Source organism: Propithecus coquereli, unplaced genomic scaffold (assembly GCF_000956105.1).
Source record: "Propithecus coquereli isolate 6110/MARCELLA unplaced genomic scaffold, Pcoq_1.0 Scaffold38, whole genome shotgun sequence".
NCBI classification, from domain to species: Eukaryota; Metazoa; Chordata; class Mammalia; order Primates; family Indriidae; genus Propithecus; species Propithecus coquereli.
The window spans coordinates 550712-576985 of NW_012149507.1; positions in this window are offsets into that span (position 1 = coordinate 550712).

The following is a 26274-nucleotide window of genomic DNA, read 5'->3' on the forward strand; positions in this document are numbered from 1 at the left end:
TGTGGCTAATCATATCTTTAAATCTTTATGAATCAGAAATCCAAGTAGATGTTATGAAACACTGGGGTTTTTCTGGCTATAAATATTTTAAGTGAGAGAGGGTATGTCAACTGATGTCAAACTGTTGATTTCTAAATAATATCATTTTAAATAAAGTTCCCTTCCTGGTATACGCATATGAATAAAGAATGTATGGTTGATAAGATAGTGGATAAAACACACACCAGATTAACTTTGACGGATGTTTCAATTCCCACAGGATATAATGGAAATTCCTGAAACTTCTAGTGAAAGAGATAAAACAATGTGTTCTCTACTTTGATGGATAGGATACTAATGTTTTCTCTTCCGGAACACACGTTCCTTAGGAAACAGAAGCTCAAGGTAATGGGTTAAATTTTTAACTGAATTGCTGCCTCCTGCTCTAGGCATATGCGGCTCTGGAAGTTCAGATTTATTTTGGTTACGTATTTGTAGAGGAAATCCACTTCCCTGAGGTTTAAATGGCCTTGAGAACTTGCTTTAGTTGCTCCAAAGCTGTCCTAGCATAATCCTATGTTCACATGTACACACACACACACACACACACACACACGCGCACCACGGGAACAGAACACGAGCCACCTTGGCTGACACTGGAGGACTGTAAAGGCACGCAGCCCCGGGTCCCAGCACCTGTTTGTTAAACAGTGAAGGAATGCATAGTCAGGTTACGTAAATGGTCCAGCATGGGAACACTTGAGAGAAGGAAGCAAACAAAACACAAGTGCGAGTAACTGGGATTACAATAAGGTGGTGATTTCAGAGGTGGCAGGGACTAGATTTACTTAATTTTTTTGGTAAGGCATCTACCAGATGGAATACCACAGTTAGCAAGTCACCCACGTGAATTTCCCACTGGATCGTCCTTCTTCATCCCTTGTCTTCTGCCCTTGGTGCCCGTAGCCTCCACTTTGATGCCCACGAGGGACAGCTGGAGGTTCCCGGAGGTTTTCTGAGATCGTCTGTCACTCATGTACACCCCGTGCCTGTGGCTCAGCCGGCTCCGAGCAGCACTGAGAACAGGGGATGGGGCACGCTGCTGACAGTTAGAAAACGCAAACAAAGAGAACTGCAACAACTTCACCAGGACGGATATGTATCAACCCCTCTCAACTCACCACCTCACCTCCTTTAAAATGGGGCACGAAGAGAGATTCTTGTGAGTTTAACAGTGAAAAGTTAAAACAAAAAGTCATAATAAGCATCTGGTTATGACGATAACATTTTCCATTTACAAAGCTGTAAAAAAGAGAGTGTGTGTGTGTGTGTGTGTGTGTGCACCTACAGTACAAATAATCCTTTGCAATAAAGGCATTAGTCTGTAGTATTTTATTTCAATTGGATGCAATTTGAACTCTTCAGTTTTAAAATTCAGAGTTCCATTAAACATTAAAGAACAAGACCAGTATCTCACAAGTACAGTATCTCACGACCCAACTATGAAGTTACATTAGTAGCCAAAATAACGTGTAGAAAACACAGTAGGATCTCATTTTTCTTTTTCTTCCGGCTCATGAGTATTCTCTTTGCAAGAAGCAACGCTTGTTCTACAGTAATGGATTGTGGTAGCTCCAAGAACATTTCTGCATCTCCCCACTAGTACTTACCTACGTGTTTGGGGCTACAACTTCTTTTGTGGATCCACTTACACATATGACTTCTGCAGAGAAGTAGATTCCAGAATGATAGCATTTCCAGGAGCAACTGTTTATTCAGAAAGTGACTCATGGATTATTAATGCTGTCTCAGTTTGAGCATTTATTCCTTCTAGTTTCTTATCAAATTCTCACAGGTAGTGAGACTACTTAAACCTGTGCAATAAAGCGGAAGGAAGGAAGGAAGCAAGCAAGGAAGGAAGGAAAGAAGGGAGGAAGGAAGGAAAGAGAAAAAAGATTAAATGATGGAAAAGAGTAATAAAAAGAAATAAAATTGGTGATGTCCCCTTAAATTTTTTTTTTTAATGAAGAAAGCTAATGTGAACTCTACCCAGAGTATGCAAAAGATGCATTGTTTGGTCTTTAGTGCGGCAAGAAAATGGGTAACAAGAGTGAGTATTTTTGCAAAGACAAGTGCACAGGTGTAGAGATCCATAGATCTGTCCCAGCTCTGCCAGGTTCTCTCTTTGTCCTTATGTAAGCTCCTTAATTTCTTCGCATCTCAGCTCTCTCCACTGTAAAAGGGAGCATGAGACCTTTCTGATAGGGTTATTGAGAGGATTCAGTGAGAAAACACGGCCAAGCGCCTAGCACACTGCCTCCGACACAGTAGGCTCTGAGTCTTCTGGGAGAGGCAGGAAAGGACAAGGACAAGCACAGCAGACCCTTGAGGGTCACAGGGAAGACGAGTAGTTGGAGCTCATAGCTCTAGTCCTTGGACAAACACAAGTCCCTGATCACCAAAAACTGATTAAAATGTCAAGACCTCAGGGTGTCTGTATGGCTTAATTTATGAAAAAGAAAAACCTTAATCATTTAGAAAATTAGTCTGCTCTCCACCCTTGTTTAGCCGTTGTCCATTCCGTTTCCACAGAAGACAGAGCCTCTCCGCATTTGCAGACTCCACCAGGACATCTGGTTGCCTGGAGCCTTAACCTTTGTCCAGTGTTGTCTACAAAGGCACAAGAATATTGCTAATAGCCGAGTTCTGTGTCTCTCCAACAATAGAAACGTTATTGCTTGCTTTTCATGAGGCAATTTCTGAGTTTTGATGGTCTCTTCCAGACCCACATCAATAAAGCGTGTCTTATGTAGCGGCAGTCTAACTAAATTTCTGCCGTGGCTAATATTCTTCATGTATCTTCAACTCAATTCATGGCTAAGATGTAGACTTTGGTGTCTATGGATGACAACATGGTTTAAATCACTTTATAGTTCCTACTCACCATTAGTCCATCACTTAGTTGCTCATTATATCATTAATAAGCTACTTGATGGTTCTTATTGCAATAAAATGCTAGGGAACAAACTAAAACTAAGTGGAAAATATCACAATAGAAGATTTTAGTGTTACGTCAAATTGTAGTTAACAGAATCAATATAATGGTAAGCATATTTCAGAATAAAATTATTTTAACACAGTTATGAATGGAGGCTGAATAGAGCTCAGAAGAAATAGGCTTGGGCCATGAAGGCAAATACATCTAGGTTCTGATGTTATGTTATCTTGTTATGTTATGTATGTTATGCTATTTTATGTTATGTTATGTATGATGTTATTTCATTGAGACAAAGTCTCACTCTGTCTCCCCTGGTAGAGAGGAGTGGCAGCGGTGTAGCCTCAAATTCCTAGGCTCAAGCGATCCTCCTGCCTCAGCCTCCCGAGTAGCTGGGACTACAGGCACGTGCCACCATGCCCGGCTAATTTTTCTATTTTTAGCAGAGATGAGGTCTCACCTCTTGCTCAGGCTGGTCTTGAACTCCTGGGCTCAAGCAATCCTCCCACCTCAGCCTCCCAGAGTGCAAAGATTATGGGTATGAGCCACTGCCCTCGGCCCCAGTGTCATTTTAAACATTTAAATGTCCTACAAGCTGTGTGACCTAGAGCAAATTACTTAACTGCTCTGTACCTGTATCCTCATCTGTAGGTTAAGAGTAGTTATACCTATCTAGAGATTAAATGATATAACAAATATAAACAGCTGTGCACTAATAAAATGGTGGTTTATTACAGGTACTAACATTATTATTATAAGTTCAAAAGATATTCAGAACTGACGTCTATACTTTATTACGTGACACTTGGTGTCAAATTCAGCCTTAGGGACAATTTTTACTTTATCTCTTTGCTATACCAAAGATTAGATGTTGATGAAAATGGGAAATGATAATAACCTCCAAGAACAATTATTTTTAAGAAAAAGATCATCTGTATAGTTTTGATAAAGTATTCAGAATAGTCTTCCAAATCAAGGGATTTGGGCACTAATGAGATAGACCAAGGGAAAATGGAAGCTAAGAAAACATGTATGGCAATAGCTAAAGTCAACAAAGTCTGTGCAACTGACCAGCACCCAGAGACCCATAGAAGCTGGAGCTGAAGAATAAGGCAAAGGATCATGGGACCAGGATGATAAACAGGGACTAGGGCTCTGGATGGGACAAGGGGAACAAGCCAGGAAGCTGTGAATGGCACTAACACCAAACCAAGCACCTCAATTCCAAGGAAGCCTCCCTCCTCACCCGCAGATCAGAACAAAGGAGTGTTATTAACATCATCGCCAACATCAATGGATAACGTTTGGTGAATACTCACCAGGTGCCAGGTAGCTCTAACAACCCCATAAGGTTGCCACTAGTCTCACCAGTCCCATCTGCAGATGAGGAAACCCAAGTTCAGTGAGTTTAAGCAACTTTCCCAGCACCAAGCGTTCAAGGCAGAGCCAGCACTCCTGCTGGTTGGCCTGACACCAAATTCCATCCTCTTAACCAAAGCAAATGCATGATGACGACACACAGAGAAACAGCATTTCAGGAGTGTTTTTATTTGTCTCCCGGGAGTGCACACGAGTCTGGCCAGTTGCAGGGCTGCCCTGGTGCTGGCTTTGGCTCATGCCAGCTCCTGATTGTGTACAGTGACTTCACACGGGTGACATAATAGGAATATTTACACTATGGAAATTGGCAGATACTACGAATGGGATTTTTGGTTTTCCCTCAGGAGCTGGTTATTAAACTTGCACCACACCATGGCCTGGAGGCCTTAGGTGGTGATACAAACAGTGTGAGTGTCTGGCCAGTGAATTCACTTCTGTTCTTCGTCTTGTTTCTATTTTGAGGAAAGTGAGTATCTCAAGCAATCAAACTCCCACACGTTCGTGCATCCTTTCTTACTTTCTCACAACTTTTTATTGATTAAAGAGAAACTCATATTTGAGCAGAAACCCAAGTGACATTTATAGTCTAGGTGCTAGGATGGATACTTCTATCTTTTTAGGAAATATGCCATTGCTTTTCTATGCTATATGATACCACATGTCCTGTGAGTTATTATATTATGAATGGGCAAGTCTATTAAAAGAAATAGTATTTTTTAAAAGTATTTATTATTACAAAAGAACAAACTGTTTTGACAGAGCTGTGACTCCCCAATTAGTGTATTGGGGCATTTCTTCACATATGTTGAACACCACCCTAAACCAAGGACTCTGTCATGGGCAGGTAATAGAAAGTTCTCAATCTCGAGACTCTCACAGCGTGGTAGCAGAGAGATAGAAACTTGAGCAACATTTACAATTCAGTGTGCTGAGTGCTGTGATAGAGGTCTGTGTGGGGGATTCAGGGAGAGCAGAGGCCACACACTAACTCTGGGTGGGCAAATCACTGGACGCCGTTTCAGACAAGGTGAGGTTGGAATTTGCTGGATAGGGATCAATATGAGGAAAGGCATGGAAAGGGGAAAAGTGGAATGTGATTAAAGATAAACTAAGCATCGTGGTGAACCTTAGAGGGTAGTCACAGCTACTACGGGAATGATAAATTGGGCCGCACCTTGGAGGAACTTGGGAACCGAAAGGAAATGCCTTCTCCGTCTATGTGATGAGGAGTCGTGTGCAGGGCAGGTGGAAGGACAGTGAGGAGACGGGACCGCAGACTCCGAAACACTCCGCAGAATCAGTGACAACAGACCGAACACAGGGCTGGCAGGGAAGAGAGTGTGGACTTGAGGGAGACTTGGGGGTGTGAACAGCCCACCCTTGGCCTGACTTTTTGGGAGGAGAGGATACAGCAGGACGTGTGGGTAGTGACAGCCCAGGCTTCAGAGTTCCTTATCATTCCATGACTTTAGTACTACGGCTGTGACTGTGTCCTGCCACGTAAACAAGGACACACCTGCCTCACCCAGTGACCTGGAGCATCAGATGGAAATAAGGGTGAAGTATAATGTTTGCTCCCATTCCTTTGGTATTAGGGCATGTGACCTTTCTTGCAACTAGCACAATGCTTGGTACATACTCGATAAAGTTCTTGTTTAGTGAGGAAGGAAGAGGGATCAAGGAAGGCTCGGAGGACGGAGAGGTTAGGAAAGACACGCAGCTAAGTTCCTTAGCTCGTCAGCAGGCAGACTGCATTTCTGAAAACGTGGAAAGAATATTGATGCGGTTCCTGCCTTGCGGTCCCAACTGATGCTTTCTTCTATTTCGGCTGCTCCAGTTTCACCCCAGGGAAACGCAGAGAGGGCCATTCCATCGCAGCGTTCGTCCCGGTGAAGGCCAACCTGTTTATAGTTGAGGGACAGCAGAACACCTATTTCTAGAAGTGGCCAAGCAATGAGAATTCTAACTATTGATGTGGAAAGAGGCTCAGAGGTTTTAAGCACAGTTCGTGGCTGTAAAATGGCCCCCGCGTTACGGAACGGGGCGAGCGAAGGCCTCTGTTGCTGCCGGAGTCGCCCTTTCACGCATCCTCCCCTTGTTATTCAGGCGTCCCACGCTGACCTCAGAAAGCACAAAGCCATTTCTGCCAGAGCTGCTCTCCTCACTCGGCCCCTCAGCCAGTCTGTTTTTGTAGCTGCCATGTCCAAAGCGGGTGGCTGGTTCCCTGACACATACGAAATGATTTTCAGGAGGTGTAGAGGAAAGAGCAAAGCCTTAGGAAATGGAAGAAGGTAAAATAAAACTTATAATTCAGACAAAGGGTGTGTGGATCGTCTCTTCTTAAGACTGAAAGGCAGGGACATCTGATTTAATCATTTCTAGCTGATTCCCCACGTAGCCTCTGTGTTCGGAATACCGTGAAACACTCCCTGTTTTCTTAAAGGCAGAAGGCTTAGCTTGAGAGTTTCCACAGACTCTACGTGTCTCCTTCTCATCCTGTCATACCAAGCTATGCACATCAGGATTTTGTTTTTGAATTATTGTTTCTTAAGTATGAGAAAAGGAACAAATAAAATAGTGGCTTTCCTAGTGCGTTTCAAAAACATTTATGAGAACCTCAGTGATCAAACTTATTTTGTCTGAAGCTATATCAGTTGCCATCATCCTTCCAAAGCAAGGAGTGTCTTGATGAGCAGAAGGCTGAGTGGTCCCAAAAGTGAATTTGTGGCTATGGCCTTTTCTCATTTTCCTCTTCCTCCATTCATAAAATGTAAATTTAATTGTCTGGAAATGCTGACAGGTTTTCTAAATTTTTCTTTGCATGACATTATGCACAAGACTCATTTATTCATGTCCTAAACTATAATACAAGCTTCCTAGAAGTGAATCGCTCTAATTATGATCAGGTGCCTAACCATTTCATGTTAAATAGGTTTGACAGGCCAACAGATTGGGAGGAAATTGTCCTTCAATTGTCCTTCAACCTGTTGTCTCTCTCTTTCCTTGGAATTTATTCACAACAATTGAGGTGTTTCTGTGGTTTATAACATGTATTATTTTAGCCCTAATTCCAATTTAAAAACTCAGAGCTGCATAACTTTACTCTCACTTGGGGTTAAACTGCAGATTTCCTTCCTGCCTAATACAGGAAACCAGGTTCAAAATATCTGGCCCTGGGACACTGAACCATCCTTAAAAAAATATACACTGTTTTAAAATTAAAAAACATACTTAGTTTCGTATATCTGGAAAGCTTCTACTTGGGGCCGAAGTCTTTTCCTAAAACAATTGTCTTCGGGTTTTCTTATTTTACTTGAAAAGTAAAAATCAAGCAAGTAATTATTTTTCAATAATTTTTGCCTCTGGTAATAAAAGTTCAGGCAAAGTAAGTGATTATATCAAAGGAAGGAAATACATGAGTGGCTGAGAGTCTGGGTCTCAGGGGAAATGATTAATAAGCCAATTAACTTGTTTTCCAAGCAACTATTTCTACAGAAAATGGGAAACCAGCCTATGAATGACATTCTGGTCCAGCTCACTTCATCCCGTTCTCCGCTGTGACATGCCTCCCTCCCCCCATAGACAGGCTGGGTTAGAGAAATCAGTCTTCACTGACGGTCTGCAGGAGTGAACCTGAAATCAACTGTAAGTTCTCATCTCCCTAGGGCTTCCTGGGAAGCAGTCACCTCCTCTCTCCTCAATATCAAATAGAGATAAAGAGCTTCAAAATTATTATTACAAAAGGATTTGGTTTTTCAAATTCATTTCTTCCTTTTGTAGGCAGGTGTGATGACAATACAGGAGACTTTCTGGAAAGATTAAGCTTGGGAATCTGAACCATTTCAGAATTTACATAAAGAGCACAGGACTCAAAATAGAGATTTGCTCTTTCCATACATAATCTGCTGTAATTTTCCAAGGAACCCTTCCTTTTTCTTTTCAAGGAAATTAAATTGAAGCAGAATTACCTTTCAGAAAGACAAAAATTGGGTGGGCTCCTATCTGTTTCACCCAAGTAGTATATTTACTTCCCAAAGTGTCCAGGCCTTGCTGTGCTGGTCACGTGATCTGACCACGGTTCCACTTACAAAGGTCTCGCACTCTGCCCAGGCCTGGGGGGAAAAATCACACACATCACATCCGGCCGATAAAACATAACCAGCTCTCTGCCTGATCACTAGCTTCTCATATATCCTTCATTGCTTGAAACTTGTTCTTTTTTTCTTTTTATTGGGGATGTACCCCACTGGTAAAAATGTTTTCAGCATCTCCAATACATTTATTTGTAAGCTATAAATATATATTACTCTCTGAATATATTATGTGTATTTAGAAATATACAGCAAAATGGAACTTGAAAAGTTGTTAAATAAAATTGTGAAAGGCCATTATGTGGTTTGAATGTGTCCCCCAGATTTCATGCTTTGGAAACTTAACACTCAATGTGATAGTGTTGAGAGGTGAGGCCTTTAAGAAGTGACTGGATGCTGAGGGTGCTGCCTTTGTAAATGGGTTAATCCATTCATGGATCAACGGGTTAATGGGTTGCCATGGGGGCAGAACTGACGGCTTTATAAGAAGAGCATGAGAGACCTGATGCGGCATGTTAGCATGCTCAGCCCCTTGCCGTGTGATTCCCTGCGCCACCTCGTGACTTTGCAGAGAGTCCCCACCAGCAAGAATGCCCTCACCAGATGCAGCCTCTTGACCTTGGACTTCTCAGCCTCCACAACTCCAAGAAATAACTTCTTTTTCTTTACAAATTACACAGTTTTAGGTCCTGTGACAAGTAACAGAAAACAGACTAATAGCCATTGATTTGGACTGAGCTCCTGCACTAGACCCCAACAGCCCAAACCAAAATGGAGTCACTTATTTTCTGACGGAGTCCCCTCTGCTTAGCCTATCCAAGGAAAGTAACCTGATATGAAACAATCCACATTTTACACTGTACTATTTCCTTGTTCCTGCTCAAGCTCCCTTACAAAAACCGACTGCTCCGTCATGCCCAGTGGGTGCCCATCTATTCTGTAGACCAGATGCTGCCCAGTTCATGAATCACTAATAAAAGGCAATTAGATCTTTAAAACTCAGTTTGTTAGGATTTTGTTCTTTGACAAAGTATGAAAGTAACCCTAAATGAAAGTTCTAATATTTTCTTTCTTATGCTCCTGCTGGGATCTGGGCATCTGACTTTGCAGGCCACTGAGCTGAACAGTGATCCCAGAGCTCGGAGAGGACCAAGGGGATGTGGCTCATGCCAGCAGACTGAGAGGAGGCAAAAGTGCCCTCACTGAGACCTGGTTTTGTGATTTGACTGCATCCGGATCCATTCTGAGTCATTTTTGAGAATCCCATCATCCCACTAAGGTTGGCAATGTCAAGCATCCGAATGACTAACAGTTGGGCTAATAATAGTTGTGCATACCTCAAAATTGTTTCAACAAAACTGAAAGAAGTTGGAGGAATATGACAGTACTCAACTCTGTCTGCTGGAAACATACAGTTCCCCAACTCTTTCTAAGATACGATGTAAAAATAGACCATTAGAACATGGGTGTGTTATGACTGGAAACTGCAAAACATACAACAAACATATGAAAAAATGCTCAACATCTCTAATCATCAGGGAAACGCAAATCAAAACCACAATGAGATATCACTTAACTCCAGTGACAATGGCTTTTATCAAAAAGTCTCAAAACAACAAATGTTGGTGTGGATGCAGAGAGATAGGAACACTCATACACTGCTGATGGGACTGCAAACTAGTACAACCTCTATGGAAAGTAGTACAGAGATACCTCAAAAAACTAAAAGTAGAAATACCATTTGATGCAGCAATCCCACTACTGGGCATCTACCCAAAGGAAAAAAAGACATTCTATAAAAAAGACATCTATACTCAGATGTTTATAGCACAATTAACAATTGCAAAGATGTGGAAACAACCCAAGTGGCCATGAATACATGCGTGGATTAATAAAATGTGGTATATGTATACCATGGAGTTCTACTCAGCCATAAAAAAATGGTGAACTAATATCTCTTGTATTAACCTGGATTAAACTGCAGCCCTTTCTTCTAAGTGAAGTACCCCAAGAATGGAAAAACAAGCACCACATGTACTCACCATTAAATTGGTACTAATCATTCAACATTTATGTGTACATATGGAAGTAAGATTCATCAGGCATTGGGCAGGTGGAAGCCGGGAGGAGGAGATGGGTAAATGCACACCTAATGGGTGCGGTACATGCTGTCTGGGGTATGGGCACCTTGTGTGAATTTTTACTCCTACAAATACATATTTTATTACTTGAAAAGATGCTACATTTAAAGCAAGTCTGTAAGGCACCAAAGCTCTGCCATGTAGTCAAGACTTAAAATTTCACTTTCTTTGGGGACTAAGACAAAAAACGTAGCTCAATAGTGATCTACCCATACAGTAGAATTTTAAAGTTTTTATTTGTAATGGAATTAGTGAAATTATTATGCCAAAATAACTGAATAATTCACAAGGATATTTGGAGGTATCCAACAAACATGAGTTTTGAAGAACATTTTATTGTCCTGCCTGACACCAGGGTTTAGGGAGCCGGCACTGGGTAGCAGTCAGCACACTGAGTCCAAGTCTGTGCTGCCAGATCACAGGTGACAGAGCAGGACAGTCCTCTTTTCTGGGCCTCAGTTTCTTTTCTTGGGGAATGGAGATAATGGTATCCTTAAGATTATTGAAGGAAGTAAATGAGATAATGGTAGATGCTAATTTCCTTCCTCACTTTTCATCTCTTAGAAACACATCAAGAGAAAGAAAATTGAAGTTTCTTGATTTCTGAGATTTCTTGCTCTTCATCATCATTTCCTGACAAGCTGTGATCCACAGAGGATTACTGCAGAATTATGAGCAAGCAACTAGGACAGATCAATTTTGAGTTATTTTCTAAGACAAACAATTGGCTGCCCAAATTAGGCACATGCAGACTGAAACTCATGTTTTGTAAAGAAATGTGCTAGAGACTAAACAGGACACCAGAGGTTTGCCTTTCTGGTCTTGAACACATATCTTTTAAAGCTTTACCATCACAAAGACTTCTTTTAAAAAAGCTTTGTCACAAACCAACCATGTAACTTGTAGATTTAAAAGTGTTCTGAAAAAATTGTTTTTCCATACAAAAGGCTGGACAGGTTGCTTGGAATGGTGATCAGATAAATCACTAGAACCATCTCTTCTATTTTTTTCCTCATTTCAGGTACTGGCTCACGCTCTTGGTTTTTTCCAGCATGAGTTTCACCTTGGGTGTGATTGTGACTGTCTGGGAACTGCATGAAACAGACATGAAACAGATTTGAATCCTTTTTGTACTATAAAAGGGTTAAAATACTCTTCACTAGTCACCTAGCAGTGGATTGGGCTCTGAGTACAGATGATAACATTCCACGTAGTTAAGACTGCAGCATTTGGAATCCAGATGCAAAGACTTGAATGGTCTTGAGCGACTCACCTATACTCTCTAGAAAATGGAGATAATATTATTGCCCAATTCACCATGTTGTTGTGGAGACTAAGCAAGAATATATACATGGAGGCCCTAATACAATGGCTACAATGTGAAGAAGCCTCAGTGCACGTCAGTCTATGACTATATGTAGATGGAGATGTTGCCTGTCTGTCTGGGTGCCGAGGATGGATTTACTACGGTCAGGCATTGCAGCTATGGAAAATTCCAAGCAGAGATCTTTGATACCTTATTGCTCTTGTGGTCAATACCCCTTACCAACAGATACTTTCAGAAACTTGTTAGAGAAATACTCTTTCTGGAAGTTCTGGGCTATACTCAGGGATCACTTGGGAGCTTTTAGAAACTGGGCAGAATCTCCCCAAAGCTAAAAGATTAAAAACAATACGGGGAAACATGAAGAGGAATGTGTGTGGGCTTCTTCCATGTGGGCGAAACAAGACAGTCATGACTAAGTCATGACTGGATTTACTATTCCTTGGCTGAGAGCGTAGTGTTTATTCAAAGCTGAGTCTCGAGTGAAAGAGAGTGTAGACAAATGCTAAACATAATCAAGGAGAGTTTTCTCAAAGAGATTGACTTTTCATCTCAGATTCATTACCACATGTATACCCACACGAAAGCACACAAGAACTTTCTGCCCCAACCAATTGCAAATATAAAAAAGGGAAAATGAAAACCGATCTTCTGTCTTACCAAAGTCCTTTTCTTTATTGCTTTCATTGCCTGGATTATGGATGTCAATAAATGCAAAAGACATTTCTAAATCTAGCGATCAATCAAAAAAGATGTTTGCCTGGAGTTCACAAAAATCATTCAGGTCTAGAGCCCAGTTTATTCTAATTTTAATTTTGCAGGTGAGGAAACTATGAACCACAGAGATGAAGAGGTTGATATATGTAGGGAAAGGGTTTAAATGTAAGTGGCACAAATGTAATTAAATCCCGGCTCACCTGACCCCCAGTTCAAAGTTTTTCCTTTAGTGCCATACAACATTCAGAAAACTTACAGTTCACTACATGTCTTCATTTTGTGAAGAAAAACTTGTCATGCTAAATGACTGCTATGTGGACTAGGTTCAGTTAATTACATTTGATTGTCAGAAATTGATTTTCTTTACACAAAGCAAAGCCATCCCAAGGTAAGCAACCTAAAAGTAGTTTTCCTTGATCAATTAAATGTAAACTCTGCCATTAACACCATTTACCAGGCCCTCGTGATGACATTGAAGGCAATGCCAGGGCCAGAGCTCAGGTGGCTGTGACTCATGCACATTTGTTATCACTGGTAGGAAGAAAGAAATGAGAGGTTTCAAAATAGAATGAGAAAGAAAAGGAAGGTCACTTTTCCCTAATCCACAGGGGGAGTGAAGTATTGATACTGGACGCATCTGGTGCAGGAGTGAAAGAACAGCTGGATGTCAGCGGTTCCTCTGGCTGCTCCTGAGAACAAAGGGACCTGCCCCGACCTGCCTCTCCAAGGGCTTGACTAATGGCACCTTTTCAGATTCCTCTGTGGCACCCTATCTCATTTGGTGTCTTTATTGTTTCTGAGCTGTAAACACTGAAGCAAAGACCCATTCCAAGCACAAGAACTAGGTTTAGCCACTTAACCCGAGATATTCTTTTCCAAAGTTGAGTATTAGAATGTGTCATAAAGGCATCAAAATCTGCTGGACCTGATTTTAAAATCCGATCCACGATCGTCATGACTGTTTTCTTTCACCTACATGGGAGAAGCCCACACACATTCTCTTCCACATTTCCCTATATTGTTTTCAATCTTTTAGCTTTGGGGAGAGTCTGCCCAGCTTCCAGGATTTTCAAGTGATCCCTAAGCATAGCCCAGAACTTCCAGAAAGAGTGGCTTCTGACATATCTGTGGGTAAGGGGTATTGACCACAAGAGCAATCAGGTATCAAAGAACACTGCTTGGAATTTTCCATGGCTGCAATGCAAGCCTGACTGTAGTAAACCCATCCTCGGCACTCAGACAGACAGGCAACATCTCCATCTATGTATAGTTGTAGACTGACATGCACTGAGGCTTCTTCATATCCTGGCATTCCATTAGGCTCTCATGTACGTTTTCTTGCTTAGGAGAACTTTGGAATCTCGGGTCTCATTAAGAGTCCTTGGTCATTTACACACACACACACACACACACACACACACACACACAAACACACCAAGTACTGTACTAGACTGCCTTTGAGTTGAACGCTGATCTCAAGATAACCCCCGTCTGCATTTTTATCATTTGAATTTCAACTGGCTAACAAATTTTGCCTCTGTTCCCCCTGCTAAAAAATTGTTGAACAATAATGACTTTAAGTAACAACAAAAAACCCTGCACATCCCTAATTTCAAAAACATTGAGACTTTTCATTCCATCAGGGAATCTGAGTCTCTAACAATGTGCTTCTTCATATCATCACCTTTGTAGAACAACATGTCTTTGTAATGCCACCTTGACTGAACTTCTGCTGCTCCTCTGTAGAAACTTGCTCGATCTGTTATCTCACTTTTGGTCTAAAGACTAGAATAATAAGATACCAGGAATATGAAGCAATATATTAGTTGTTTAGAACACACTGCAACTCTGTTTATTGTATGGAACTTCTGATAAGCTAACCAATGGTTTAAACCAAATAGTCCTTTTTGTTTGTATTAGCAGTATTTGTTATCTCTGAGACTTCTTTTTTCAAATTAAAGATTGTTGCCTCATGTGGGAGATTTACTCTAACCAAACTAAACCTTCTGCAGACTCTAAACCACTTAGCTTGCCTTCTTTGTTTACATGACTGAGTTGAGTATTGAACCTTACCTAATAGTCTTGATTAAAAGTAACTGGTTTAACTGGTTTCATGACCAGGACGAAATTTGTAAATACAATGCATTTATTCATGAGAAATGTTCATGTTTCACTTAAAACTATTTTTTTAAAAAATAAAGCTTTAAAATATTTTAGCTTAGTGCTGCTCCTACTTTTATATAATAAAGAAGTTGTCCCCCCTGTCAGCACAGTTTGAAAATTGAACTTCCCCCAGCATGATACAAATCTGATTTGCTTATCAAGTGGTACGAAACTTAGGGCTGTGAGGGCTGAGGGGGTCTAATGTCATCACGTAGTTTTGGAATCAGAACGAATCAATAACTATGCTAACCCTTTAACCTTTAGGCGAGTCGTAATCCAGATGTGGATTTGTGCAAACTTGCTTGGCTAGAATAAAGCTGATGACCTCACCGACAGAAGGCCGTATTCCTCGGCATTGCTGACGTCATGCCGGCGTGGCACCCACCTGCCCTGTGGTCCTTTCTCTCGCTGGTGTATTCTTCCCAATTCAGAAGCGAGGGAGTTGTTCCAGATCAAGCTGTGTTCAGATCACTTTCCCCTCCATATAGCAATGTATTCCTCAGAGGTCGTGCAAAGTCCCCAATTTTCCATTCCAACACGGCTCACGGTCTTGTTTGCCTCCCTCTGTAGGAAGGAGGTTAATATATTTTTCCTGGACTCGTTAAATGGTGTGACTTGCTTCCCACTCTTCCATTTACATAATCTATGAAACGTTCACAGTATTTGTATGTATCTTAAGGGAAAACAGAAATTCAATTACACTAAAGTTTCCATCAGGGCATTTTATGATAAGCTAATGATTTTTCTATTACTTTTTACTTATTATTATTATTATGTGTGAGAAAAAGCAATTCGCAGAATATACTACAAAATTATCAAAATTTTAATGCTTAAAAACATAATTTCTTTAACATAACTATCAAAATTTGGATTAACTATATTGTCCCCGTCATGTTTACAGGTGGTATTTTAAATGGCTTGTTTAAAGCCGCACATACAAAATTGTGACTTGAAGCATACAAAATCTTCGGAAGCACATCTTCTGTGTGCCTTTTGGCTTCATATCATGATTTATAAGAGATCTGTCTTTGGTCAGTTCCCCAGGAAATACTCTGCAAGGTTTGTGTGCTGAGACCGCGTGCTGGAAATCTATTGCGGAGGCCCTCGGGAGCCACGCTGTGAGTGGAGGAAGCAGAGTTGAGCAGAGGAAGGAGCTGAACTGTGCTGCTTTTGCAAAAAAAAGGCAGAAAATGGAGCCTCTCCCACAGGAAGCTCTGGAGCTGAGATCAGAGCTGTCCCCCTTGAAGCAAAGGCAGCGGAGTGTTACCCGCCTCCTCCCACCTCCCCCCAGCCCCACCCCGTAGATCCACGGAAGGAGGCTCGAGCTTGGGCCAGGCAGCCCGAGATAATTCACTGAGAGGGACTCAGATGAGGGCCTTTCGCTGCCAATCCTTCCAGCACCTGGATGAGTGTTTCAGCTCTGAAGGTGACATCTGGGTGGAGCGCCGCGGTGTGCACTGTAAGATTCGACAGGCGAGAGGGTAGACACGTGGTTTGGGCACTAAGCCCACGGGGTTCACTGAGCTGCATCAAACCTTTCTCTGCCTTCCCTCTAGAAGCCGTGGCGTTGTGTCCACAGAGTCCGTCAGTGATTTTAGCCGCTTTTCTAATCTGGCCCTTCTACTGTTGTGACATAGAGCGAGTGCTAACTAACTGAGCCACGTTCCACGGATGCTGAGAGAAGACACGAGACTCCGGGGAGACAGACACAAGGACAGTTTCTTTCTCACAGTGGCTGCAGCATCAGCCTTTCTGTTGATTCCCTAGTCCCCAGTTCCCACAGGACAACGCAAAGAGGGCCACGTGACACCAGCGGACACAGCAAGTTGTGACACAGCAGAGGAAACTCGAACGCAGGGAACTCAGATCTTTTCTACCAGGCACCACGCATGCCTGCCCGTCACTCCAGAGGGCGTTGCTATCTCTGTCTTCCGAGATTGCTCGCTGTAAAAGCATCCTTGAAAATAGAGTCTGGAACAAAGACAGTGCCTTTGCTGGCAAAATGTGGACATGCAGAAATGCATGAAAAACTGCCACCTCGCAGTACCCACCTCATTAGTTGACATAAAGAGAGGGCAACCTGCTGTAGTAGCTGAGAGCAGGCCTGAGGCCAGCTGCTCGAGTTTAAATACTGGTCCTCCTACTTCAAAGAATGTGACTTGAGGCAAGTTCTTTAATCTCTGTAAGCCGTGGTTTACTCATCTGTGAAATGGAGTAATAATAGTACCTAGACACACAGCCGTTGGACGGATACACTGAGAGAAGCCACGTAGAGGGCCGCGTGGTGGCCGTGCGCTCCGCACGTGGAAACGCTGCTACTCCGGTAGCCTGCGCGCAGCCCCGCTGCCTGGGTATTTTTCCCAGGCGGTATCAGAAACAGGAAAAGAGATTTTCCTCAAGCTTTTGGCTAAAGGCGAAGGGGCTGAACGCCCTCCGTTCTCGGCGGGCTCTCCCTCGCCCGTGTGTGCTCAGGTTTCCATGCCTGCGCCACGCGGCTGTGTGTTTTCACTCCGGCCGGGCCCGAGTAAAGAGACAGCTATTCGCCCTCCACCTACTGTGACCGGAGCAGTCCGTAAGCCTCCGTGACCTAGAGTGACCCCCGGGCAGCCGGCCACAAATCTCCTGCCCAAGCCCTCCCAACTCCCCAAGCCCGGAGGCCAAGCCCGCGTAATGCGCCCGGCCGGGCGAGTCCTGCCTTGCAGACGGAGCACAAGGATCTCTGCGACAGCAGCTCGTAGACCCGGAATCCCGGACCGCGTAAGCAGTCCCCTGGGAGGAAAGAGGTGACCCTCTGGGCCTCACTGGAAATACAGGACCTGTGCAGGCTAAATGCCCCGCGGGGGTCCCCGGCCACGCTCCGGTACTGCCACCTTCAGCCTTGTCAGGAGGGGGAGCTGTCCTCAGGGAGGAGGTTGGTGCGAGGTGGCAGAAAGCATGAACAGAAGCAATGTGTGGAGAGAAACTGACGGGCAAAACCCCCGGGCCACAAATCCTTTGTCTTCCTGACCACCCAGTATATAAACCCACAGATGTCCCCCCTCCTGTCCAGTTACGGTGTCCCCCTCCTACCAGAGGCCAGTCCCCCCACAGGGGCTTGGCATCGCAAACCTTCTCTGTCTCCTGGGCTAGGCCCTGCCTCGCATCTTGAACCGCTTTCCCTTCCGGATCGTTTCCATGCGAACGCACCGCAGTTCATGCAGCAGGCGCCACCGCCACCAGGGAGCTCTCAGAAAGTCACAACCTTGGGTCCCACTCCAGACCCCTGAATCAAAATGTGCATTTTAACAAACTCCTCAGATAATCTAAAAGCACATTCAGGACGCTGATGCTCAGGCTCACCTGTACGCAGGACTTGCCCGTGCAGATTAACAGATACAGACGTCTGGGCCCCGCCTGCCAAGGTTCCGATGTAATCATAATTGAGAGAGGCCTGGGCATTAGCATTTTAAAATTCTCCCCAGAAGATTCTAACGTACAGTCAAAGTTAAGAACCACTACTCTAGTATCTCTTTATTTTTAAAAAAGCTTCACTTGAAACTGTATCTTCCTCCAGTTATGCATTTTGCTATTTGCTATTCCTCCGCTTCTTCCCTTCACAGGGACATTGTCTTCACTTCCTTTTCTTGAATTCTCTGCGACACACTCCAGTCTCACTTCTCTTCAGTCAGACCACTAAAGTGCCCTGGGCGAACCTCCACGGAGCTGCCCGTGGCTAACCAGGCACTCTGCATTCGGCTCCTTACCAGTTTGCCGGTTCTGCCACCGACACAGGGGACCCAGTCTCCCTAGTTTCCACCATCGACCCAGACTTCTCTTCCGATTTCTTGTCCAACGGTGTCCTGGACATTCCCACCAAGACGTCCGCAGGCTCTGATGGCCATCTCAAACTCAGCATGTCCAAAGCTGAACTTTTAATTTTCCCACCCAAATTAGCTCCTCCTTTTGTCTTCTCAGCAAATGCTACCTTCTTTTTTTCTATCTCATTAAATGGCACCTCAGTCTATCTGGTCATTCACACCAGAAATCCAGTTACTTTTTGGCATTTCCCTCTATCAATTAATCACCAAATCTAGTAGATTTGGCCAACAAAATTTATTCCAAATTGGTCCTTTTTTTTTCTGTTTCCACTGGTATCACTTCGCCCATCACCATCTACCACCTTGACCACTGCAAATTGCTTCCTAAATGACCCTCCTGCGTACTCTTTTGCCCACTTCAATCGGCTGTAACCACGGTCCAGATCATTTCTTCATCCACAGCCTAAAACCCTTGGAGGTTCCCCACTGCACTCCGATAAACTGGCGCCTCCTCACCTCTCCAGCCCTGTCCCTTTCTGTCTTCTAAATGTTCCCTCTACTCAGCACTTTCAAGTGCTGCGTTCTTTCTCATTGAGGGAGTATTTTGTCACGTGGGTGGCTGCCATGGCCTGGGGTTGCTTCTTAAGTCCAAGTTAAATTGGATGGAAATGAGCCACAACCTCCTGCTCCAAGTCATTCTCTTAAGGAAAGTATTTTAAAGGGAAGCCACTTTTCTTCCAGCATTATCACCTTCTCCGAACATTACAAAACACACATCCAAACCAGTCTCAAGCTTAGGTTCTCTACATAGCTTTGCTGTGTTGGAGTAGGGATTTAGTAAGTCTCCAGGGCTTTGACAGGTTGTTAGGTAGTAAAATGCCTTTCATAGGGGATTTAGTTTTTCCTTTTCTATAAAGTCTGATCTCTGAAATTTTTGCTACAAATGATCTGTCTCTCAGTTTTATAATGGCATAAACGTATGTCAGAAAACATCTAAGGCAATTTGTTTCTTGCTATCATAATGGCCTGTGGTCACTTAAGAAAAAGAAAAAAGAGGAGAATAAGCAAAAGGTAGAAAGAAAGGCAGAAGGGAAGAAAAATCCTCTGAACCTGTAAAATTTGAAGCAAACTTTTAGAAATACTTATCTCTAAAGGGATGGAGTGTGTTTTTTGGAAAGTATGCTGGTAGTCAACTGTTGGTTCAATAACTTTAAAACTATAGTTTCGTTTGCTTAGAAAAGCATCCTTTGCCCTGAATAAAGCCGGTGGATTGTATCAATGTACATTTCCTGGTTGTGATATTGTACTGTAGTTAGGGAAGGTGTTACCATGGGGGGAAACTGGACGAAATGTACATGGGATCTCTTTATATTTTTTTCAACTATATCTTCTGTAATATTATACATAGAGAATAATTCAACTATCTCAAAATAAAAATTAAAGATGCATCATCTGAGTAGTATCATCTGAGTAAGGCAATAAAGAGTTAGATAGACAGACAAATAGAGGCTTTGCTGTTTTCAATATCTTCATCCACTGCAAAAGCCAACATGGTTAGTTTAAGGTGCAACTATTATCTTTTCATCTCAACTCACATTTCATTCTGAAGCATTAACAGTTATTCCTACAATCTTCTCCTTCCCATCCCTGAAAACCACGCATACTCATCGTCTTTGTATTGGCAAAGACCTTTATTGTAGCCATAAAGGATAACGGATTTATTTAATTCCATCAGTTTCACGAACCAAAGTTATAAAAGTTTTAGTTCTACCTAAATGTTGCCAGTCAGGGTAAAATGTATCTTCAACATAAATTACGCAAAAATAGGTGAAAACAAAAATAGGTGAAAACAAAAATAGGTGAAAACTCGCCTTCATATTTCTCCCTATAATTTAGGTTATTGGTTTAATTCACCTAAAATAGACTCTGAACTTACAACTTGAAGTATACCATATCTGTTTCTTTTCATGTTTTTGGTGCTACATACCAATAATTTAAAAAAGAATTAGCAAAAAAACCCACTTTCTCTTTTAAGTGCTTTTAATTAAATTATTTTTGAAAGAAGATGTTAACTATTTTTTATTTTTAAAGTACCATTTAGGTTTTCTTTTGTTATTTTTCCAAAGTTTTAAAAAATCGATTAAACTTTTTATTTTGAGATAATCGTAAGTTTACATGCAATTATAAGAAATAATACAGACAGATCCCATGTACGTTTTACCCCGTTTCCCCCGTGATAACATCTTGTACAACTGGTACAACATCGCAGCCAGGAATGGACACTGATAAAACCCACTGATCTTATTCAGAATTCTCCAGTTTTGTCTGTGTTCGTTTGCATGTATATGTTTATTGTTACACACAAATATTCTATTTTTTTTCTTCTGTTAAGTTTTCAATTAAAAGGACATGGGACCTCATTTGTGTTTGTGCTTCTGGAAATCAGAGATAGAGATTCTAGCGACACAAATCAGAATCCACCCTGGAGTGTGCTGTTTCCCTGTGATAGCAAGAAAATGTTCCATTTGAAAACTGCTCCACAAAGAATCATCAGCAATGATGGTTTTGGCGGTTTTTCTGTATGCCTTAGTCTCTTATTTCAGAACTCTATATGTCTCTCATCTTCCCCTGCCTTTTTCTTTCTGTTTGTTTTGAACAGACAAATGAAAAACAGCCTTTGAAAATCACAATATAAGTGAGCAAATCTACTCTCCAGAGAGTTATAAGCAAATGATTAAAACTGTTTAATAGCAAGTACTAAAAGATCTAATCTTCCTAATGAACAAATCTAAAACAAATTTTATACATAAGCTTGTTGATTCCTTAACGCAAAATAAAAAACAAGAAATTATAAAATGTCTGGGGAGTAAAAATGAAGAATTCATCTCCTAAAAACGGTTGCAATGATTTCTTACATCTCTGATAGTGTCCTCACCTTAAATCATTATAACACACACACACAGGCACACACCCACATATATTCACACACAGAGAACTCAAGCATAAAAGGCAAAGTCAAACACACACCCTGGCTAGGTTAGTAGTTTTCCCAAATTGCAGATACTGTAGCTCCTACAATAAACGGAGGGGAAAAAAAGGATTGTTGTTGGCAAAGCGCGGTGGACAGTGATTATTTTCTCAGGAAAAAAAGGTTAGATGTCATATTTTCTTCTGTTTTAACAAAAGTGACAAAGCATTTAGAAAAACAAGATGCTTAAATCATGTTAGGATAGGTAATCTCATGTCAGCTTAACAGTAAAACCCAAATTCTGCTTACCACAGAATTTTTTCCATAAGGACATGTCATTATCACTTGACACATTTTCCCACCAGCCTCTTTTCTTTCCACACTTCCTGAAGTAGATATGCTTGAGGGGGAAAAAAATAGGATGACATACTGAAAAACAAGAAGTGGTCTAGAATGAACTATTCACATAAACCAGCTCATCTGAACTTTGCATTCATCTTAAAATAATCTGAGAATTTATGTAGTACAGTCTAGGAGTATGAACCACAGAAAGCAGACCTGGGCCGGGCGTGGTGGCTCACGCCTGTAATCCTAGCACTCTGGGAGGTGGAGGCAGGAGGATCGCTTGAGCTCAGGAGTTCGAGACCAGCCTGAGCAAGAGCGAGACCTGATCTCTACTAAAAACAGAAAAATTAGCAAGGCATGGTGGCGCATGCCTGTAGTACCAGCTACTCGGGAGGCCGAGGCAGGAGGATCGCTTGAGCCCAGGAGTTTGAGGTTGCTGTGAGCTAGGCTGATGCCAGGGCACTCTAGCCCGGGCAACAGAGCGAGAAAAAAGAAGGCAGACCTGCTCTGTGCTGGAGTGTCGCCAGGGATCCACGCCACTCATCCACTCACGGTGCCATCTGCTGATCTGTAGCACTGTGAGCCTTTGTGGTTTTATGTTGAAGCTTTTAGCTGAAAGTAAAATGAGAGAAGTCCTCAGACTTCATGGATTCGGGTATCTGTGAAGTGGGACTGAGAACATTTTTCCTCCCGCCGTTCAAGAGTTTTCTAGTCGGAGGAGGTATTCTGAAGCTTCTCTGTTCAGACCCAGGTATTCTGAAACCCATGGAGAGGTTCACAGGATGGAAGCAAATGTGTTCAGTGGATTTTCTCTCTGCACTCATCAAAGAACACCCTGCTAGCCACTGGGTCATGAAGGGCACGCTCTGAAGTGGATCCATGCTGTCCTTGAACGTCGGTGGCAGAAATAACTGCATCTGCAAAGGAATCTCATCAGAATCAGAATTTGTCAGCAGGAAGTCATTCTGTAGTAATAATGAAACAGATGAACCTTTAAAAACCATCCGTTCCTCTTAATTCAGCGACGCACGACAGAGACAGCAATTTGTAAGCCAACGGAATCTTTTTACAGTCGGGCAGACGTCGAGGCCTTTCCTGCCGTGGCAAAGCCAAGCACAATCTGGCTGCTGCCGCGTGGGCTGTGGGAGCTGCAGGTCCGGGCTTTCCTCTTGGCCCCAGTGAGAACTGGCTGGCGGACGACATGGGCCTGTTTCTGCTTAGCCCAGTTCTCCCAGTTCCAAAGAGGAGCCTGGCTCTTCCTAAATCTGGCAGCATAATTCATTAGAAACATGGATTTTGGACAGCATCCCAGAGCGACACTCAGATGAAAAGTCTCCAACAGTGAAGTCTTCCTAAGGGAGAGCAGAAGAGAGAAAGCACCCTTTCTGCACACACAGCAGCTCCTGGTTCAGCTCCTGCTCTGAGAGCCACGGGGTTAGTGGCTCACCTTTCAGTTAGAAAGTTCCCTGAGTCATTTATTAATACATTCATTTACCTGGACACTTAAGCCAAACTGATCTGACTAATAACTCACAGCTAGAGCCTCACAGTTCCTGAGACACACCAGCTGAAAATATTATCACCCTCATCAAGCGATGGCAGCCTTAGCCAGAATCAAAGGCTGGGTTTAGACTTATCTCTGTCCCGCAGGCCAACATGCCCCCATGGTGCCCGGACAGGAGCAGCGCTCCAGGGATGGGGATGTTTAATGTCAACAAAGGGTCAGAGGGTAGGACTCAGAGGCCATGACACTCTGACAGCTAGACCATTAGTCTCTTCTCTCCTCAAGTTTTCATTTATGTTCCTGAACAGCCACCCCTCTATCTCTGCTAGGGAGCTGGTGATCTCTCTTTGAAGCTGGGATGAATGAGAGCGTGCACACGCAGGCCTGCAGGGAGAGCAGCCTGCAAGGACGAGCATCAGATGACCTAAAGAAATCAGTGTGGTACATAAAGTTAGATGTAGATTCAAACCCCAGTTCTGCCACAAACTTGATCCATGACCTTGGGCAAATCATTTATCCCTCAGTTTCTTCATGTGCGAACTACATTGTTTTGTTTTTTTTTTTGCGAATTACATTGTTATTGTGAGAATTAAATGAGATAATACATGTAAAGCTCACAGAACATAGTAGGTGCTTAATAAACAATAGCTGGTAGTATTATAATTAATATTATTTCAATCTTTCATCAATTCTAAGCCCCACATCTTTCAATGTTTTTTAACATCTCCGAAATCAGGATATATCTTGCAATTGAAAATAATTCATAGTTTAATTGGTATCATTTTAAAATCGTTCTTAAAAGTACATCTTACAATTGGTAGCATGTTGGATTTGATGAAATATAGTATCTGGATAAAATTGCTCTATAATAATGGGTTTCAGCACTATAAGATTTAATGCCCCCTTTTAATTACAACTGTTTTATAATGCCTCTTTACTAATCTGAAGTAAGATCTATAGTTAATACAACCAACCTACACACATAAGTTTAAAACAATAAATATACTGCTCTAACAGTTGTATAAATGAGGAATAAAAGAATAACTTATACTAAAGAATTACATGAGTCAATATATGTAAGCTTAGCATACTCACACCAGAAGGTAAAGTGAAATAGATTGATTTTTTACTTGTATGTAAAATCACTCCAAATGCAACAACTACAAAAACCAGATTGAATCTGAGTGTTGCAATGATGACTCATGAACTTAACACACACAGGTGAGTGACGATGATGATTTCATTTTCTGAAGTGGTAAATAACTCCTGGTAAATTCTGAACAAAACAATTTTCTCTTGATTCTCGCGGTAGTTGCATTTCTGAAATTTTAGTGCGTGTTAAAATGATACAAAAAATACCTCGTGATTATACATAAAATGAAGTGAAGTTCCAGGTTCAGATAATTAAATACAGGTTTTTCACCTACAGGGGAATGTCCAGGACTATATTCAAGAGTTGTGAGTACATAGGTTACTTTACTAGCATGTTACTCTCCCACGCACTGCCACATGCCTACCCCCTGTGCCACAAATGCCAGTTGAGCCTCCCAATTGTGAAAACTAAACATGACCCCACCCAGATTTCCAAAACAGCTCCTAGGGTTAGTGTAGCTCCTTTGACAGCTACTATTCTTAGAGTAGTACCCTGCCTGGGTGAGACCCTCTGTCGCAATGCAGACTGCCAGAACTTTTAAATACGAAGGGCCTCGTCTGTGCTGAATAGTGAATAGAAAGCAAATTAAATTTGCTAAGTATGAAATTTCAAGACCTTTCCCACTCTCAGACTTAACCCCACTGCACCCCGCCCCATAAGTGCCTGAACACCGGAAAATTGAAGCTGTGAGTAGAAGAATTAGAGAGCCCCTGCCACTGCTGGACCCTTGTTGGGACTCCATAACCATACTTGTCACATGGGACAACACAGCCCCCTTTATTTACGTCGGCTATCTGATAAAGTTCAGGTGTTGTGAAGATGAACACGGTAACTGTTGTTGAAAGCTTTGAGAGACCCGACAACACTCTACGAATGTTACGTAGTGTTTCCATCACTTGCCAAAAATGTGAGTATGGAAGAAATTGTTTAAAAACCAAAAAAGTAGTATACGATGCCCCAAATGGATGCCAGATCAATGGAACTCCTATCACTGCTACTCTCAAATAGTTGCTGGGGTCCTTAGGGCAATCCATCTTTGGTCTGCTGAAAACTGCGTGAGGTGGTGTATGTGTGACCGACTTTACCAATTAAAAAATAACTGTGGCTTGCGAATTATCAAAGTGAAAGTTAGGAAAATAAGTTGAGGGCTAAGAAAACAGTACCTCACATAATCCTGTAAATGCATCTTTTTCGGTCAGTAAGGAAAAAAATATGCCAGAGACTAGAACGATAGAGAAAACAATTTAGTAGTTTTTCTTTACATCTGGTAGCTCTTCCTTAATCCTCAGTAATTTGGAGATCCCAGTGCCAGGTGGCTTTTCTGTTTCTATTGGTTTCGTTTCTGCTGTTAATAAACACTTGTCTCATTAGAAGGAAAAGGTACACTTCTTGCAGGTGGCCATGTGGATAGTCTTAAAAGGATGGATACATTATTTCAGAAAAGTGTGCACTAATCCTGCAATAATTAGTAACTACTATACAACTGCCGTGAGAATTAAGGGAAAACTGTTTTCTTCAGAATTTACTGGCAGTGAAAATAAAACTAAAGGTAAGAGAAAAACATTTTTAAAAGTGCACACTTCCTCAGACCTCATGGCCAGAATGGGTTGCATGCCTATTTTTAAAATCATCATTGACAAGGAGAATTAAATTTAAAACATTGGCCTAAATTAATGAAATCCACCTCCTAGGACTGAGCAGGAGTCCTAATCTTCCC